At 40.2% G+C, this 19,673-nt stretch overlaps 1 protein-coding gene across 7 annotated transcripts in view; it reads right to left on the reverse strand.

Moving 5' to 3' along the window:
* LCOR (ligand dependent nuclear receptor corepressor) overlaps positions 1–12,868 on the reverse strand; it is a 135,075-nt gene extending 122,207 nt beyond the window's left edge. For 4 of the 7 annotated variants that reach the window (XM_020280607.2, XM_012767351.2, XM_012767441.2 and 1 more), the window contains exons 1-2: positions 12,746–12,868; positions 11,721–11,794 (exon numbers count right to left, since the gene is read on the reverse strand). The gene's annotated coding sequence lies outside the window, so the exon portion shown is untranslated. The remainder of the gene's footprint in view (positions 1–11,720; positions 11,795–12,745) is intronic. The other 3 variants (XM_012767399.2, XM_012767415.3, XM_020280606.2) reach the window with 1 other exon arrangement.
* Positions 12,869–19,673: the final 6,805 nt, after the last annotated feature.

Here is a 19,673-nt window from a genome sequence, read left to right on the forward strand (position 1 = left end):
AAGTAAAAGAAAGGCAAACATGGTGTGGGTCTTCAACATCTCTGGTCCCTTGCCCAGGCCCAATGTCAGTTTATGTCTTTTTCACTAGTGGAACTATATTAGAATACTCCTCTCCATTAATATACATTTTCTTGCTTTTAAAAGATCAAAATTTGTGGGTAATCCAATCTTATTAATAGCTTTAACAGTCTTACTCATTTAGGTTGGACTATCACCTATGTGATCTATTTACTTTTTTAGAAAAATTAAGTCTCACATAGATTTACAGTCCCTGATAACTCCCACTTAAGAGTTTTCTGACTCAAGGTGGAAAATTTTAGTTTCTCTTTTCTATCTTTACCTCATTTATGCATTTACCTTTGCCTTTCACCAATAAAATGCACTAATCTTTGATTTGGATATGTTATATAAATTTAAGAAGTTCTTCTCTTGAGAAGGGAGTCAAAGAGAATGTTACCTTTTAGATAATATTTGTGGCCATAAACCATGAGTCTTTTGAAACTGTTTACAGTAGATATGGGGGGGGGGGTTCCTCAATCTCAGTATATGCCTATTTAACATGCCAGAATCTATTTTAATAAATTCTACACAGTAGAAAAAGCTATACATATAAATACACACGAATAAAAATTATACCAGTCTCACAAGGAAAATAGCTTTATCTCTTTACTCATATCTGCTTTTAAAAAAAAAATCAATACAACAAAATTCCAGTACTGCTCAAAAAATTGTTGGAAATTAATCTGTGTTACTTTATTATTTTATCTTTATGTATTTTCTTTCCAGAACAGAAACCAGATCCAGAAAGATTACCACTAAGTACCATAAAAGTATTACTGCTAAAGATAATTGTGACTTTCCAATAGTTAACAAGTAAAATTTTAGAACAGAGACCACTGAACACTGGTTAATATATTATCAAAATCATTTTTAAAAGATGTATTAGTTCTATTAAATACTCACAGAAAAATGACTTAAGGGTTAAACTTAAGGGTTTAACTTAAGGGTTAAAACTTAAAGGGTTTTTTTCCCCTCAGTAACTATGACCAAAGACTTATGGACTTCTTAATGCCCATAATTAAAGTATTTTATTGTGATCAGATAAGCCCATTTATACAAGTTAAACTTTGTCAGTTTCTTTACTAGCTGAATGAAAATTCATAGAACCTAACACATATGATGAGATTAGTATTTATATCATTTATCATGCCACAAAAAAGCCACATTTGAACACAGGGAAATACTCATAAATATTTATGTTCCTCTCATTTTTTATTCTTAGTGAAAGCAAGAAGCTTCCCATTTTATTGTGATGGGAATTTCACCCCATTACCTTTTTACAACATCTTCCAGTGCCTGCTAATGAAGCATTATTTTTGTCTAAGACCATGATGTACGAATTACCAAAATAGTATACCATTTTTAAAATTTGCCAAATTTCTCCTTCCCTTTCTCAGCAATTACACACTACTCATCAACTTCCTTTTCTATAACACAATTTAAAATATTTACTGGCAAGTGCACCAAATCTAAGTCACAGTTAGAAGGCTAGAACTGAGAAGGCATTTGGCTAAGATTCCGGAATCCTGAATCCTGACCTGTGTGCTTTACTCAGTTTGTCCCTCCACCCCCACCCCTTGTGGTCTCTGAGGAGGTGAATAGAAGAAAAGGCCAAGCACTTACACACAGTTAAAACTCCAAAGTATGTAAGGCATTTGTTACCAACTCCAAAGCGCCCTAGTGTGAACTAGGCTTGTCCACAAAGATGACTCACCAAACTTCAGTCCCAGAATCAGTATCACTTGGATATCCTTTGCTGTCTTTCCTCTTCTTAGCCTATGCCCAATCTCAGCTAATGGGAAAAAATGGGCCAGTCTATCAACATATGAAGGAAAACTAACATAGTGGAAACATTCAGTTCAGAAACCTATTTAGCTCTAAATACCATTAACAAAACTAAAATATAGAGATGAAAAAAAGAAACACCAATCAGACCCTAACAGTTGAAGAGAAGGTGGCAAGGTTTTCTATCCTAGGCTAGAGAATAGAAAGAGTAATTAAATTCCTGTTTATGGTAAGATTATGGGTACAGAAACCAAAATTAATGTAACATAAAGCAGGTAAACAATTAGTAATTGGAAACAAAGATGGGAAAATTGACGGACTGAATGGGAAATTCTAAGAGAAGGCCATATGCATAATGCTTAAGAACAATGAGCATAAAAGTCTGAATTCCAATCCCAGGTCTACCACTTTTTAGCCGAGTGATCATGAATGAAATCCTTAATCTCTCTAAATCTGTTTCTTCACCTACAAAACAGATGTTAACACCACCAAAGGTCTCTTCTCTGGCCCACAGTAAATGCTCAATACATGACAGCTTATAAGAATCACTACTAGTAAACAAAAGCAAAAATTTGTCTTCTCCATATCTAGATGTGTTAATTAGTTCTTAAAATTTATGAACCAAGCTGGGCATGGTGGCATGGCCTGTAATCCTAGCACCCTGGGAGGCCAAGGTGGGATGATCACTTGAGGTCAGGAGTTCAAGACCAGCCCGAGCAAGATTGATACCCATCTCTACTAAAAATAGAAAAACTAGCCAGACATAGTGGCATGTGCCTGTAGTGCCAGCTACTCGGGAGGCTGGGGCAGGAGGATAGCCTGAGTCCAGGAGTTTGAGGTTGCGGTGAACTATGATGACACCACAGCACTCTACCTTGGGTGACAGAGCAAGACTATCTCAAACAAAACAAAAATGTATGAACCATCTGATGTGGATGGGAGGCAGGAAGACGGAGATATTACTACAAAAAGGATGCAAATAAGATTCAATGCTAAATATGGTGTTTGGGATTTGCTTCAAAATAATATAGTTGGGGATGAAACAAGAATGGGCATTAGCTGATGTAGCTGGGTACTCACTGTACTATTCTTTCTACTTTTATGTATGGTTGAAGTTTTCCAAACTAAAAAATATATTTTAAATTCCTTTCTCTTTAAGTGACATGTTTGGACAAGTTATAGTATCCCTTCTAGCATTGACAAATAATGAATCTAAAAGATGGAAAGGAAGGTAAAAGAGACCAGGAGAATATTCTGTGGGGGGTATAAAGATAAATACCTACAAATGACCTAGAAAATATGTTTGCATTGACGAGAAGGAAGGGCAGTAACCAGGTAAGAGTCCACAAATACCCATGTACTAAGAACAATAAAAAACCTGCAAAAAACATGACAGAACCAAACAGAATGTGCTCATTTCTTTTTTTTTTTTATTTTTTTTTATTCCTTTATATTTTTTTTTCCATTTTCAGTTGGCCAATTAACTTTTTTTTTTTTTTTTTTTCAGTAGAGACGGTGTCTCGCTCTTGCTCAGGCTGGTCTTGAACTTCTGAGCTCCAACGATCCACCCACCCGCCTCGGCCTCCCAGAGAGCTAGGATTACAGGCGTGGGCCACCGCGCCCAGCCATCATTTCTTAATTTAACAAATTAAACAATTCCTTCTCTGTGTACACTACATACTTCAAAAATTTGTATAAACCAATCATTCTAAAAAGTACCAGAGGAGCCTGTTACTAATACTAAAGCAGATATGAGGTTCTGTTGTAAAATGAAACATACTTCGAGGTAAATTCACATTTTCACATGTGGGATTTTCTTTTAACAAAGATCCTTTCAGTTTTTCTTCCCCTTTATTTTGTGATTTAGGAGAGGTAAAGCACACCTTGGGGGGGGGTATTTTTGTTTGTTCATTTTTTGAGACATGGTCTTACTCTGTCACCCAGGCTTGATGTGGTGGTGGCATGATCATAGCTCACTGCACCCTCCACATCTTGTTCAAGCAATCCTCCTGCCTCAGCCTTCTGAGTAGCTAGGATTCCAGATGCATACCACCATGCCCAGATAATTAAAAAAAAATTTTAAGGGGGCAGGAAAAAAAAATTTTTATTTTGGCCGGGCGCGGTGGCTCACGCCTGTAATCCTAGCATTCTGGGAGGCCAAGGCTGGCGGATTGCTCGAGGTCAGGAGTTCGAAACCAGCCTGAGCAAGAGTGAGACCCCGTCTCTACTAAAAAGAAAAAGAAATTAACTGGCCAACTAATATATATAGAAAAAATTAGCCAGGCATGGTGGTGCATGCCTATAGTCCCAGCTACTCAGGAGGCTGAGGCAGAAGGATCGCTTGAGCCCAGAAGTTTGAGGTTGCTGTGAGCTAGGCTGATGCCAAGACAGTCACTCTAGCCTGGGCAACAAAGTGAGACTCTGTCTCAAAAAAAAAAAAAAAAATTTTTTTTTTTTGTAGAGATGGAGTCTCACTATGTTGCTCAGGCTGGTCTTCCTTGACTCCTGGCCTAAAGCAATCCTCCTGCCTTGGCCTCTTAAAGTGCAGCACTTTGTAAGCCACCACACCCAACCCAGTCTGTGTTTTATTCTTACTTGAAAAGTTAGGTAAATACTTCTAACATTAAAATACCATACAATCATTTCTGTGGATAAGAGGAAAGTATGGATGCTAAGGGAAACCTTGACTGTGTTAACAAGAATTATTACTAAATGTTTTCCAACTAACCAATTGTTTTTTAATACCTACTTCTATCCTCCTACATTTCTAAATAAAGGCAAAGTAATGTATGCGTAGGTTTTCTAAAAAGTATAAAATGTGTCATGCCAATGTAAGATGGTGATAACATTACCAGGTTTTCTGATACTTTCTGCTTTCTATGTCAGGTTTTAATATTTTTTACCTCTTAAAAATTTTTATAGGCTTTTCAAAGTGGCAATCTATGTCAAATTCTGGAGAGTTATTTTATTCACATAGGTTATTAGGTACATCAAAAACCTTGTAGGAAAAAAATCTTTTGAGATAACTTTACGTTTCTAAATAATACCCTTCAAACTTTGTAACGACAGCTGTGATGAAATGATGGAATGTTTTTTAATGATTCAGAAGTTATAAGAAATGCTGCATTACTTCAAACAGTACAGTTAAAATAGTTTTTAATACAGTTGTAAGGCACATGAGCAGAATATCTTTTCTCTCTTTAGTATGAAATGTCTAAAGCATATTAATTTCTAGTTTCCAAATACCAAAATTTGAAATGTTAGTTTAAACCACTGATTACAGCCATCATTTTTTTCTTTTAGTAACCCCTTTGATTTACCCTGCTCTTACAATTTAAAAATGCACATTATACAAAACTGTATCCTTCTGTTACCCTGAATTATTAATATAAGCACATCATCATAATAAGGGCAATTACAACAAATACTGGTTTTACACATATAAATTTATTGGCTTACATAATAATGAATTCAGAAAAATGATTAAGTGAAATACTAAAACAATCCACAACTTTCTTCAACAAAAGATAAAAATGTGAAACATAAAAATAAGACAAAAAAATCATCAGAAGCTGTCAATCATTACTACACAGCTTTCCTAACTTGCCTCTCATAATCCATTAAGCAAAGGATTCTCAAACTAATTCTGCCACCTACTCCATATGATACTCAATTTCATCCTTAAGACATCATTCCATCTGATACTCACCTCACACTTCGTAACAGACCAAACTTAACCAATTCAAAAACTGGACAAAGGGTAACAACAAAATTCAAAACAACCCTTTAAAAACAATTACCCTTTAATACAACACCATAAAAAAAATCATACAATAACCTGCCATAAATTATACAACTTATCATTTCTGGGTATTATAAAATGCAAACAAAAAATGTAATCTTAAATTTCAAAAATATTCCTATTTGTATAGATTTCTGACTACCCAAATTCTTACTTCAAACTCAGAAATGGAATAGATTCAGACAAAATGTTTGTGATAGGGCAACACAGAGTAAAGGTATCCTTCTCTATCCAATCCCTTGTTATTTACTATCCAAAACTCAGGCATAAAACAGTATCAAATAATGTGGTATACCATTATCCGAACTTGACATTCAAATCTTCAAACAGAAAGGCAGAAATTTAGTAGATTTGGATAGCAAGGTGTATCTGTGTCATCATACAACTCCATCAAATGACTTACAATTTTAATAATTCATAGAAAAGGAAGTTTAAGAAAGCTTTTATCGAGTAATTCTATTTCACTCCAATCACTTCATTATTATATTCTCTTCACAAGGTATACTGTAGCTTAGCTTGTGTTACAGTCTATCTGCTTATATATTGATTTGTAATTGTTCTCAAACGGGGGGTATGACTAGAAAAAACATTTGCAAAGCACATAATAATTAGGGTCTAGTATCCAGAATATATAGAGAAGCCTTAAAACTCAACAAAAAGGCTGGGCGTGGTGGCTCACGCCTGTAATCCTAGCTCTTGGGAGGCCGAGGCGGGCGGATTGCTCAAGGTCAGGAGTTCGAAACCAGCCTGAGCAAGAGCGAGACTTCGTCTCTACTATAAATAGAAAGAAATTAATTGGCCAACTAATATATATAGAAAAAAATTAGCCGGGCATGGTGGCGCATGCCTGTAGTCCCAGCTACTCGGGAGGCTGAGGCAGGAGGATCGCTTGAGCCCAGGAGTTTGAGGTTGCTGTGAGCTAGGCTGACGCCACGGCACTCACTCTAGCCTGGGCAACAAGTGAGACTCTGTCTCAAAAAAAAAAAAAACCAAAACTCAACAAAAAGACAATTACCCAATTAAAAAATGGGAAACGGATGTAAACAGACATTTCTCAAACAAAGATACACAGGCGGGGCATGGTGGCTCACGCCTGTAATCCTAGCACTCTGGGAGGCCAAGGCGAGAGGATCGCTAAAGGCCAGGAGTTTGAAACCAGTCTGAGCAAGAGTGAGACCCTGTTTCTACTAAAAATAGAAAGAAATTAATTGACCAACGAAAAATATATAGAAAAAATTAGCCGGGCATGGTAGCACATGCCGGTAGTCCCATCTACTCAGGAGACTGAGGCAATAGGATCACTTGAGCCCAGGAATTTGAGGTTGCTGTGAGCTAGGCTGATGCCACAGCACTCTAGCACGGGCAACAGAGTGAGACTCTGTCTCAAAAGTAAAATTAAAAAATAAAAAATACAGATACAGGCTGCTGTCAAAAAATAAAAAAAGAAAAAGAAAAAGAAAAAATAAAAAAAATACTGTAGCCACTTTGGAAAACTTTGTTGTAGTTCCTCAAAAAGTCAAAATATAAAGTTATATGGCCAATTTCATCGTAGGCAGATACTGAAGAAAACTAAAAACAAATGTCCACACACAACATGTACACAAATGTTCATAGCAGTATTATTCATAATGGCCAAAAAGTGGAAACAACCCAAATGTCCACGAAGTGATGAATGGATAAACGAAACGTGGTATGTCCATATGATGCAGTATTTAGCCATAAAAGGAATAAAGTACTACTTATACATGCTACAACATGGATGAAACTTGAAAATATCATGCTAAGTCAAAGAAGCCAGATATGAAAAAGGCCACATATTGTATAATTACATTTATATGCAATGTCCAGGATAGACAAATTCATACAAACAGAAAGCAGATTAGTGTCTGCCAAGAGCTGGGTCCTAAGAATGGGAAAAAACTGCCTATGGATAAGCGGTTTCTTTTTTAGAAAATGAAAATGTTCTAAAATTAGATAGTGGTGATATATGTACAATCTTGTAATAAACTAAAAATCACTGAATTGTTATAGCATGTAAATTATATCTCAATAAAGAGAAAAAAATTCAAGGTATCTACCACTGTACCTGGGATACTTCCTGCATACAAGAGATGGTTAATAAAATGAACTAATAGTTTATAATGGAATTGTTCCCAAGGCAATGTGCAAATGTACTGACTAACAAAAGGTTTTTTAAATATCTGCAGATAGACTAGAAGATAATTTATACAGTAATGATATTAAGTTTTTAATTTGAAAGTACAAAAATTAACAGCTTGGTTTATTTGCATCTATCCAATATCACAAAGTTGGAAGAAGATAGAAAGACATAAAGGAAATAAGAATAGAGAAAGATTCAGAGGCACATCAAAACAAATCAAGCCCCTCTGCTGAGGTTTCAGAGCCAGTTTGCAACCTGGGAAGGAAAACCAATTTCATTATTTAATATACACCTTTATTTGCCAAACTTGACAGCAAATACTTTTTGACTCTTTACAAATACCAAATCCAATCTCTAAGGATGAAAATTTGCCAATACTAAGGGTATTCAAAGAATGATATGCCACTGATTTTATGCAATTCCAAGAATAGGTTTTGTGCAATGGAATAAGGTATAACCTCCAAATGAGCTTATTTAGAAGAAAGTACTTTTGTGGATGATAATAGTCTCTGTCTAGGTGGTTTAAAAAAGAATCTGTGTCACTGGTAGAGTTCCACAATGGAGTCCTTAAATAAAGGAAACACTGGGGCTCCCCTCAACTAAGGAGAGAAATGTGTTACAAACTGCAAGTTGCCTAATGGTCTCCACTTTTTTACTTGCATTAGAAAAATCCTACAGCCTACCTTTGCAAACCTAGTCCCCTACACTAATCATGGGCTGTACTTTAAACAGACAACTTTTTGTTGCCCCTTTCCACTTGTTTCATTCTTTCTCATGAATGGAATCCCTTTTCCATATTAAAAACGAAGCAAAAATCCACCACCTTCTTCATGAAGTCTTCAACACCTAAGAGATTCCTTTCACTTTTAAACACTGCTAGCACTTGTGCACTATCATATGGCACACTTTATCTTAAACAATAACCAAATACATTATATTTTCTCTAATATATTTTCTCTAATAGTTCCTCAAGGTTAGGGCGCCTTCCCCAATATTTTTGTTTGCACACAGTACCTGTTACAAGACAGATACTTAATAAATATTTAAATGAAGAAAACATTAACCTGCCTTTCCTCCCCAAAATCAGCACTAATACAACTAAGTAATTAGCCAAGTATTCAGAAATGGCAAGTTCCCAAAGACATCTAATAACCAATTCTCACTATGTAAGAAATTCCAGGCCATTTTATGTAGCCCCATAAGGCTAAAAAATGGCATTATTCAAATGCTTCCTAGAATCGCTCCAGCTACAAGGACATCTGAGGAAATTATGGCAATTTGAAATAACTTTCTGTAAGTCAAAGAGACTCATCTGCTATCTTTTTTTAGCCAAGCTAGAGCTAAGCTGAAATCAAACTTTCTCCACACTGGGGAGAGCTTCTTAAGAATACAAGCAAGGGGCCGGGCCCAGTGGCTCACGCCTGTAATCCTAGCACTCTGGGAGGCCGAGGCGGGCGGATTGTTCGAGATCAGGAGTTCGAAACCAGCCTGAGCAAGAGTGAGACCCTGTCTCTACTATAAATAGAAAGAAATTAATTGGACAACTAATATATACAGAAAAAAAATTAGCCGGGCATGGTGGCACATGCCTGTAGTCCCAGCTACTGGGGAGGCTGAGGCAGCAGGATTGCTTGAGCCCAGAGACTGAGGTTGCAGTGAGCTAAGCTGACACCAGGGCCTGGGCAACAAAGCAAGACTCTGTCTCAAAAAAAAAAAAAAGAATACAGCAAGGGCAAGGAGCAGGAGAGCAATATGTTACATCATATCCGGCACAGAAAGAACCTAGATCTTCCAGGAATCTGGACTGATCATCCTAGTCCCAGAGGACCCCTTAATAATCACCTGGTAACCAAATAGCCATCTTGAGCATAAGCACTATCCGAACCCACTACCAACTCCAATTCAACTAAACCTAATCACAGAATCACCACCACCACCACCACCACCACCACAAATAAAGAACTAGGTTTTGGAAATGACTGAGAATCCATTTTTAATCCACAGGCTGCTGCAATAAATTAAATATCATTTAGAAACCAATCGACTCTGAAGCATCAAGATAATCCATCAAGAGAATCAAAAAGAAGGTAAACTGTTGGAAAACCAATCCCATTAAAATAAAAGGAGGAATTTTTACATCTGGTAGTAAACCACAGTTGACTTTTGGATTGTGTAAGGATCATTGCCAGTCCTTTTAAATATAGAAAGTTAGTAACAATACAATTGATTTACTTAGAACTCTCCTCTTGAAGAACAAAATTACACATAATAAAAAAGAAAATATGAGGCCAAATTGATTTTAGCTGGGAGACTATCAACATATATTGCTGCTCAGAGTAAACTCTGGACTCTAAATATCTCCTGAACTTTACCACCTTGAAAGTGGAAATTTGGAGTTAAAAGTATCTTTAAGAAAATTGATCACCAGATTAAAATACTCCTTCAAAAAAGTATCCAAATTTCGATATTCCACTGAGATGTTTACAGCAGATTTTATCATTCATAATTAAAAAAACCAAAAAAATACCTTGTCTAGCAGCAGTAACTAATCACTAATGCTAGCTGATAAAAAAAAGGTCCTAAGGCAGAAAGCAAGGATTCAAGGCAAACAAAATTAGAATAAGATAAATAACTCATTAAAATTATCTCAACTAAAGTAACATTAACAAGAAATCTTCAGGGTTACATTCACCAATTTCAAAATCTTTGAAGGACTTAAAAAGCCCTAGTCCAAGAAACCAATCGCTAAGTAAAACAAACACAAGAACTAAAAATTCTTCAAAATAATCTCAGGATTTCATATTAATCCACGATTCTGAAAATGGATTAATTTCATGCTTCTCAAAACCTCCTATATGTGCTCTCTTCTATGATTACAAATAATACATAATTCAAAAAGTGCTTAAGCTGATGTAACATTTTAATGAATGTATGATAGGTTTCAGAGAATAAAATAAGTAGAACCAGAGCAAAGGATAACTGATAACCAAAAGGCTGTTTGTTTCCTAGAGGGCAGAACTGGTCTTGGATTGGCAGGAGGTGGATTTTAAAATGCATTCTCGAGACAAATTATACCAAAAACCCCCCTGATTTATGCCTTTATTATTTACACAAGCGTATGTTTGAAATTGTACTTTTAACCTTTGGACAACCAAAGTGATATCATATATCTTAAAGCATTGTTGGGTATATTAATTTTGGTGTTGCAGTCTTAAGTCCTTAACAAAATTCACATTATACACTTCCATAATGAAACAGTGCAGAAATGGAAAGGTTCATATTCTCTAAGTTAAGATTACCTTATTTTTCACTTGTTTAAAGTTTCAGTTTTGCTTTTTAATCTATTATAGAAAACATCCCTTATGGGACATTGTAAAGGGCAGACCCTCCTGTCAAGCCAGAAGGCTCAAACACAAAGACACTGAGCTAACCAAGTGCTGTAATTCTTCCAAACTGAGCCTCTCCACACCCCCTCCACCCTTCCCCCCAACAGATATGTCTATTAAATCAGTGTCTGTTCTCCCCCTCGCACAACAAAGAGAACTTCTCACCGCATGAAATTGCCGATGAATGGACACCAGAAAGCAGGATTTGCATAATTCCTTCCAACGAAACCCAGTCGGGAAGGAGGGGATGAAGGGCCCAAGCCAACGGATACAATCTCCTGGATTCTGCTGGGGAAGACCTGGTTCCCAAGAATATTCCCCTGGGGGAGAGGGGGCTGGAATTCTGGGCCTCCCCGAGGACTGGGCGTGAGGGACAGAGGACGACAAGAGGGCATTTCCCCACACATCAGCAGCACCGAAGCAAAGATGGGGAAGTAACAATGCTGGAGGACAGGAGAGTCAGACACAGGATGGACTGGGGCTAGGGGGCGGCGGGCGGAGCGGAGACACCACACGGGCCACTTACTTTTTGGAGGGGGGTTAAATATATGAGTTAAGCCCTTATGGTCCCGCCGGCCGCCGCACAGAGGGAAACGGGACCTTGGGAGAGAAAAACAGACAAAACACACAGTGTGAGAGGCGCAGCTCGGCCGCCTGGCCCCTCCCGGGGCGCCCCCGTCCACACTCCCTCCGGCCCGCGGGGGAAAAAGGCACCCGAGGTCCGAGAGGCGGGGGCGGACGAGGCATTCGGCGAGGCGGCGGCTCCGACCAATCCCCGGGAGGCGACACGAGCGACCCCCGCCCGAGGTCCTCAGTCGGACCGGGTCCCACCCCCTCCTCCCGGCCGCGCACACACCGAACACAAATACGCACACACTGACCCGTGCGTCGAGGATTAACTCCCCGGCCGCCGCCGCCCGCAGAGGAAGTGCAGCCGCTGCCCCCCGCGGCCATGACACCCCACTTGGCTCGGTCAGGCGCACCCGGGGCCTGTGACAGCTCCGGCTCCCTCCGCCCCCATCTCCACCTCACGCCTCGCACACGCCCGAGCGCCGGGCGCCCGCCCGCCGCCCGCCGCGCGTGCACGCAGGGATGGGGCGCGCCACCGCGCGTGGGGGAGGGGCAGCTGGAGGAGGACGGTGGCGGCGAGCGCTGAGGTGGGGGCTGAGCACGCCTCCGCCCTCACACCACCCCCAGTCCGGGGGCAGGCAGCGCCGCTGGGCAAGTCTCCACAATAAGCCGGCGGCGGCGCCGGGGGGCCGGGAGAGGAGGGGAACAAGAGAGAGGAGGAGGGGCACGCGCTCCCGCCGAGAGCCCGCCCCGGGGAGGCGCACGGAGAGGAGGGGCCGGCGCGCGCGCTCAGGGCAAGAGGGAGGCCCGCCCCGAGGTCGCGCGCGCTCGCACTCCGGGGGGTGGGGGAGGGGGACGCCCGAGCCAAAGAGGGCGGGCGGGCCGGAGCAGCAATTGCCTCTGCCCCCGCTCCCTCCCCGGTCTGGGGCAGCCGGCAGCCAGGCGGCCCGAAGGCCAGCGGCAGCTGGAGGAGGGTCTCACCTACACAGTGAATGAGCTTGTGGCGCCACGAATCCAGTTCTTGCCGAAAGCCGCGTCTCTCAACGGAGCATTGCTGCCGCCTACACACCCTCGCCATCTTCTGCCGCCCGCCCGGCCCTGCCTCCGCCGCGGCCCCGCGCACGCCCAGCCGCGTCGCCCGGGGCCGCGCACGTACCCGGGGCCCGGGCGTCGCGCCTCCCGCCGGGGGCGGTGCGGGGGCAGGGCCGGCCTCACCTCGCCGTGGCCCCTGTTTGGCCCCGGGGCGGTCTGGGCCTGCGCGCCCGCTCCGCGCGCTTCACCTCTCAGCCAGACGGACCGCAGTCCCCGCTGTCCGCCGCTGCGTCCGCTGCCGCCTCAGGCTGCACGGGACGGCGCCTTCCCACGGCCGGAGCTCGGCCCCGCCGGCCCGCGCCGGCGTCGCACTGTCCCCCAAGGCCATGGCTGCCCCTTCCCTCCCTGGGGCTTTTTGTTTTTTAAGTTAGCTCCATTTATCACTTCCAACCTGCCTATCGCCCGACACCAACTGTTGCAAGTTCCGTAGTAACTGCTCGTCTGAACTCGGCCAAAACTGCTCCTCCCAGGAGCCTGGTTAAGAAGCAGAAATAAGAATAAATGCACGGGTGCCCGTGGAGGCTCTGAGCCCGAAGGTTTTCAAAGGTGAAATGGATACATGTTATTAAGTCATTGGGAGACTTCGCTAACATTCGTAAACCCAGTAAAAAAAAAAATTGAAATCAAGCGTTTTAATTAAAAAAAAATTAAAAGGTTTCTACAGTAAGGCTGATTATACGCGAAATTCCCGAGGGATTTCAGAAAAGTGTGTTAAAGTCAAAATGATATTTCAAAAGAAGGCTTAATTAAGAATACTTAAAGACTGTCGGAAATACCTTAGTTTCGGCTTTCAGGAAAGAACTCGAAGAGAAATATTTTCGATAAGGGAGAGGATTTCCAGGTGCCTCTTGCAATGATTAAATCACTCAGCATAGGGAAAAGAGATAGCTCTATACCAACAGGCCTAGTACCCTACAATTCTGTCCTCTTCCCCACCTTTGGGGCTTAAGATTAACAGCAAAAATGCATTCCTGCTTTAGATATTTAAATTTAAGTTTAATTACTTAATTTTAAATACTGTAGTAGGTAAAAGAAAGTTAAATACTTGACCTCAAGGATGGTGTATTGACTTGGGTCTTTTCAAAGGTAGTGGTCCTGGTTCTCTGAACCAAGCACTTGTGGAAGGGCGGAGCGACGTATTTATCCACAAATAGATGAATTGGGTGGGCCTCTCGGAGTGGTTTGAGATGTGCGAATAAAAAGGCAACTTTGTCCCCCGCCGCCCCAATCTTAAAACCAATGATCTTTCCACAGTTCTCAGAAGTCCACAATATTTCATTGGCTTAAGAGTACTGTCAGATGAACAAGCTATTAAGTCAGGAAGTATTGAGTATCTGTGTACCTAATTCTGTCCTGAGGGGTGAGAGGAGAAGACGACTACAGGATAAAAGATTGCTATGGGCAACCATCCTTTACATGTGGTGGCAGGACATCTTGATTCTCCAACCCGATACTTCCCTTCTTCACCGCTAGGTGGTGGGTGTGAGTCTTCTGTAGCTTTTACCGGAGTTTCTAAGGTGTTTGGAGAAAGTATATTTCATAAAGTTTAAAATACATGAACAACATGTAACTGTAAAATGAGTTAATAGTGAATGTATTTTCCAATCACCCCAAATAATTTTTTTAAAACAACCATATGAAGGGTAATACTTCCTCAACATAATCTCTTAGTCTCAGATAGGTAGATTCAGAGACTTCTAGAGACTTCTAAATTGAGGTATGAATTCTCTAGTTTGACATATGGAATTGGAAGACAAGTAAGGTGACTTGACCAAGGTAACATAGCTGCTAGGTAGAGGGAGGGCAACAAAATCCAGGAGATAAATTTCCCAATTCCCAACTTAATGCTTTTTCCACTATTCCACTTTGAATCCCAATTTCTGCTTCACTTATTTTAAGTTGAGAGGCAAAATATTGTTGGCTCCTCACAAAGGCCTATTTGCAAGAAAGGAAAAGGAGGGCAATAATAATAACTATCATTCATGGAGTACCTACTGTCTGGTTAGTATTGCAGCATTATATCATTCCATCTGAATAACAATGCCATGAAGTGGGTATTATTTTACCACATTTTCCAAATTAGGATCTCCTGACTCAGAGGAATTAAATACATTTGACCAAGATCATATAGCTACCAAATGGCAGGACTAGAATTCTAAGATCTCTCAGATTCCAAACCCCTCTAAATTGTCCTGCAAGTATTATAGAAGCAGGACTCTGCAACCAGAGGATTCATTTAATTCCATGTGAGATGATCCATAAACAGGTGAGCAGTTGAACAAACATTCTGAGTTCTTATCATATGTTTGGCAATGTCCTAGGCACTGAAGACACACAGGTAGCTAAGATACAATTTCTGGCCTCTATTGTTTTTGGCTACCCTGGAAGAGTGCCTTAGCTATAAACTCTTTTCCATTCTGGGGAGAGGCAAGCAATATAACATGGCAGTTATGAGTCTAGGATGTGAAGACACCGCTTGATTGGAATCCTGGCTCCTTGTCTTAGTGGCTGTGTGGCATTGATAAATTAACTTTTCTGGTCATCAATTTCCTCATGTGAAAAAGAGGATAATAATCGTCTACAAGATGGAGTTTGTGTGAAGGTGAAATGAAACAATCCACGTACAGTGGCTAGCACATCATTAGTATGAAATGACCATCAATTCTCATGATCAAGCCTTCGTAAGCTCCCATTTGCCACGACTGCAGGCTGACAGGAAGCCAAGATGTGCTTGCAGTTTGTAGTCAATCTGAGAGTATGAAGGAATGACAGCAATGACCTTGGCCCTTGAAAACATTTTCTATAGTTCTATAGTTCTCACAATGGGTTCCAGATGATAGGAAGAAATGGAGCACAGACAAAAAATGTCAGAGAGGGGGAGTATCCTCTGTGAACCATGGAACTGAGTTAGTCAGTATTAGATCAACTACCACCTTGCGTCTTGTTAGCTGGAGGTGGCATGCAATAGAGAAATGGCCATTGATAAGTGGGAGGATGAAATGAATTGGGGGCCTTTTAAGAAAGAAAGCACATTCTGACAGGAGACTTTTTAAAAAGCAGTCAATTTCTAATGAATTCCAACAGACACTTTTTGAAGCTCTTTTCCTAGATTATGTTATATATTCTTCATAACGACCTAATCAACCATCCCCATTTTAGAGCACAGACAGGTTAAGAAATTTTTCCAAGGTCAAACAAGTTATAGTAGATTTGGATTCAAACTCAGGCAATCTGGCTGCAAGGCCAGCTCTTTATCCATAGCACTTATTGCTTCCAATGCTACTAGGGGAAATGGAACCTAGAGCCAGAAACAAAACTTGGCCATACAGAAGGGAAGCCATGTCACTTGGTCACATGGCTTGGTCTTTTTGAAGAACTACTCATGTAGTGGCTCTTCTTGATTATTAAAAGACTTTCAGAGTTCCTCTCTTCTCATTATGTCTGTCTGTGTGCCAATGGCCTAGAAAATGTTGTGACTTTATGTTATATGCATGAAATTTATTTTTCTTTTACAGTTTTATTGAGATATATTTTACATACCATAAAGTTTGCCCATTTAAAGTATATACTTCAGGGGGTGTTAGTATATTCACAGAGTTGTGAAATCATCACCACAATCACTTTTAGAACATTTTCATCACCCCAAAAAGAAACCCATTAGCAGTTGTTCACCATTCCTCCTTCCCTCAGCCACTAGCAACATCTAATCTATTTTTTTCTCTATGAATTTTCTTATTCTGGACATTTCACATAAATGGAATCATCATACAACATGTGGTCTTTGGTGACTGGCCACTTGCACTTAGCATACTGTTTTTACGAGGTTCATAAGGTTCTTCTATGTTGTAGCATGTGGCAGTATTTGTGTTTTATTGTCAAATAATATTTCATCATATAAATATACAATTGTTTATCCATTCCAGTTGATATATATTTTTATTGTTTTCACTTCTTGGCAATTATGAAAAATGTTGCTATGAATATTTGTGTACAAGTTTTTATGTAGGCATATGTTTTCATATTTATTTTGAATATGAATGTTTCATATTTATTTTGAAATAATTTCAAATAACAGAAAAGTTGTAAGAACTCTCATGTCCCCTTCACTCAGGTTCCTCAATTTTTAATATTTTACCACATCTGCTTTCACTCTGTTTGTGTATATTATATGGTTTTGTTGTTATCTTGGATCTTTTTGTGAACAATCTGATAGAAAGCTGCAGATTTAATACCCTAAATATCCAGTGTGTGTCCACAGTCCAGTGTTTGCTCATGACTAGACAGCTATATGTGTTGATAGGAAACCTACAGAAATGAGGCTGGGCCCTTCATTGTATATCATCAAGAGCCACATGATGTCAATCCTTGGCATCACTGTGATGAAAACTTTGCTTATCTGATCAAGTGGATTTTTCCACCATAAAATCACCATTTTTTCCTTTGTACTTGATAAATATTTTGTGGGGAGATATCCTGAGATTATGTCAATATCCTGTCCGTCATCAAACCCTCACCTACCAGCCTTAACATTCATTAATGATTGAATCATTTATCATAATGATGATGGGCAATAGTGATTTTCTTACTACATCATTTCTTCTTCATTTACTAGGTAGCATTCTAATGTGAGGATGCATTTTCCCTTCTCCTCTTTTATTTATTCATTTAGTTATTGATCTCAGTATGGACTCATGGATTTCTGTTTCATTCAATGGATTGTAATGTATTACTATGATTATTTATTTTCATGCACAAATTGTCCCAGATATGGCCAGTGGGAGGCCCTTCAAGTTGACTTCTTGGTCCTGTTGGCATGTCCCCATCATTCTATAAGCATTTTCTTACTTTCTGGTACAACCATATGTTCTAGGTTCACCTTATATTTTTCCTGCCTTAGCTCTGGAATCAGCCATTTCTCCAAGGAACTCTGGTTTCTTTTGGTGGAGGATAGTATTTAGAAATCAAGATCCGGGCTCCCAGTGTGTTCATGGCTACTGGGATGTCATAGTTTCTAGGTCCTATCACCTGTCCAAGCTAGAAAATGTGTGTGTATATGTGTGTGTGTATATGTGTGTATATATATATATATACATATATATATATACACCCATGCACACACATATGTATATATACACATACACACAAACTTATCTATTTCTATATCCATCTCTAGATATATTTAAAAACCGCGAGTTCACACTGATACAGTTGACTCCAATCCAGCACCTCTGGATATTTCCAAGCCTTTCCCTAATCCATATTTTTTTAAATTTATTTTTATTTTAGCGTATTATGGGGGTACAAGTGTTAAGGTTACGTATATTGCCCATGCCCCCTCCCCCCTCAAGTCAGAGCCTCAAGCGTGACCATCCCCCAAAGGTTGCACATCTCACTCATTGTGTTTGTATATACCCATCCCCTGCTCCCCCCTCCCACTGGCCCGACACCCAATAAATGTTATTCCTATATGTCCACTTAGGTGTTGATCCATTAATACCAATTTGCTGGTGAGTACATGTGGTGCTTGTTTTTCCATTCTTTTTTTTTTTTTTTTTTGACACAGAGTCTCGCTTTGTTGCCCAGGCTAGAGTGAGTGCCATGGTGTTAGCCTAGCTCACAGCAACCTCAAACTCCTGGGCTCAAGCAATCCTGCTGCCTCAGCCTCCCAAGTAGCTGGGACTACAGGCATGTGCCACCATGCCCAGCTGATTTTTTCTATATATATTAGTTGGCTAATTACTTTCTTTCTAATTATAGTAGAGACCGGGTCTCGCTCTTGCTCAGGCTGGTTTCGAACTCCTGACCTTGAGCAATCTGCCTGCCTTGGCCTCCCAGAGTGCTAGGATTACAGGCGTGAGCCACTGTGCCTGGCCTCCATTCTTGAGATGGGTTAGTAGAATGGGTTCCAGCTCTATCCAGGAAAATACAAGAGGTGCTATATCACCATTGTTTCTTAAAGCTGAATAGTACTCCATGGTATACATATATCACATTTTATTAATCCACTCATGAATTGATGGGCACTTGGGTTGTTTCCACAACTTTCCAATTATAAATTGTGCTGCTATAAACATTCGGGTGCAGGTGTCTTTTTCATAAAGTGACTTTTGATCTTTTGGGTAGATGCCCAGTAGTAGAATTGCTGGATCAAATGGTAGATCTACTTGTATCGCTTTAAGGTATCTCCATATTGCTTTCCACAGAGGTTGAACTAGTTTGCAGTCCCACCAGCAATGTAGGAGTGTTCCTATCTCTACGCATCCACACCAACATTTATTGTGTGGGGACTTTTTGATAAAGGCCATTCTCACTGGAGTTAAGTGATATCTCATTGTGGTTTTGATTTGCATGTCCTTGATGATTAGAGATGTTGAGCATTTTTTCATGTTTGTTGGCCATTATTCTGTCTTCTTTTGAGAAGTTTCTGTTCATGTCCTTTGCCCATTTTTTGATAGGGTTGTTTGATTTTTTTCTTGCTGATTTTCCTGAGTTCTAAATAGATTACAGTTATCAGCCCTTTATCGGATGTGTAGCTTGTGAAAATTTTCTCCCATTCTGTGGGTTGTCTGTTTGCTCTCTTGATGGTTTCTTTGGCTGTGCAAAAGCTTTTTAATTTGATCAGGTCCCATTTATTTATTTTTGTTGCTGCTGTGATTGCCTTTGGGGTCTTCTTCATAAATTCTTTGCCTAGGCCAATGTCTAAAAGAGTATTTCCAATGTTTTCCTCTAGAATTCTAATAGTTTCACACGTAAGGTTCAAGTCTGTTCCCCATCCTGAGTTGATTTTTGTGAGAAGTGAAAGGTGTGGGTCTTGTTT

This window comes from Microcebus murinus, chromosome 14 (genome assembly GCF_040939455.1).
Source record: "Microcebus murinus isolate Inina chromosome 14, M.murinus_Inina_mat1.0, whole genome shotgun sequence".
Lineage (NCBI taxonomy): Eukaryota > Metazoa > Chordata > Mammalia > Primates > Cheirogaleidae > Microcebus > Microcebus murinus.